Source organism: Chionomys nivalis, chromosome 3 (genome assembly GCF_950005125.1).
Source record: "Chionomys nivalis chromosome 3, mChiNiv1.1, whole genome shotgun sequence".
Taxonomy (NCBI): Eukaryota; Metazoa; Chordata; class Mammalia; order Rodentia; family Cricetidae; genus Chionomys; species Chionomys nivalis.
The window spans coordinates 42,864,360-42,865,495 of record NC_080088.1 but is presented as its reverse complement, the minus strand read 5'-3'; the positions used below and the strand labels follow the sequence as shown (position 1 = coordinate 42,865,495).

Genomic DNA, 1,136 nt, shown 5'->3' with positions numbered 1-1,136 from the left:
TTGCAGGGTTTGTGTTGTCTTTAAACATTTTTGAAGAATTGTCTACATAAACATCATGCTTTAGAGATTAATTTGGAGAATTTTTAAAATTACAAATTCATTTACTGGGTCTAGGAGAGCCAACATTTTAGTTTCTTTCTTTCTTTCTTTCTTTCTTTCTTTCTTTCTTTCTTTCTTTCTTTCTTTCTTTCTTTCTTTTTTTATGAATGAGGCAATTTATTAACCTTTGTTCTAATGCTTCTTGTTGGCAGCTACCACCTGTCTGGCAATCCTGTCCAGATCTCTCTGTCCCTGAGGTGTTAGCTTGCGGCCCCCATCTTGGTCCTTTTCCACCATTTTCAGTCCCTCCAGGGTTTGGAGAACGCGGCGGACCACACTCTTGGAGCCTCTGCTGAAGTGGCTGGGCCTGACACCGTTTCTCTGCCGTCCTCCATAGATCTTGGTCATGGAGCCAACCCCGGCACCACCACGCAGGTACAGGTGCCGTGCTGTAGAGGCAGCTCATGTGTAGAACCAGTTCTCATCATAGTGGGGAAGCTCTTTATGTTTGGCCAGCTTGACTGTGTCCACCATTCGGGAACTTTCAGCATCCCGGACTTTTTGAGGAAGGCTGCCAGAGCTCTGACGAACTCCTGCTGGTTAACGTCTTTTACAGTAACTCCAGGCATCCTGCGGCCTCCGCGCTGCTAGCCATGGGAAAGGGAACGACGGGGTTTCCCGGGCGCACAAGTCGGGCGTCGAGTCTAACATTTTAGTTTCTTAAAGCGCAATTTGTAGTTTATGACTTTGAGGAATTGGCTCTATCCATTAAAGTGATAGATTTTCAGGGGTAGTTGTTTGTAATATTTGGTTAGAATTCCTTGCCTATCTAGAACATCTTCAGTGATACCATTTGTTTCTTTTCCCAGTAGGTTCTTTCTTTCTTTCTTTCTTTCTTTCTTTCTTTCTTTCTTTCTTTCTTTCTTTCTTTCTTCTTTCTTTCTTTCTTTCTTTCTTTCTTTCTCTCTTTCTCTCTTTCTCTTTCTCTCTCTATATCATCTACTTATCTAATATCTATCTATCTATCTATCTATCTATCTATCTATCTATCTATCTAATCTACTACCTTCTATCAGCCTATATAGCATTTTAAAACA

The 1,136-nt window shown here is 41.5% G+C and overlaps 1 pseudogene; it reads right to left on the bottom strand.

The window, feature by feature from the left end:
* Positions 1-231: 231 nt before the first annotated feature.
* LOC130872050 (40S ribosomal protein S19-like) lies at positions 232-791 on the bottom strand (annotated as a pseudogene).
* Positions 792-1,136: the final 345 nt, after the last annotated feature.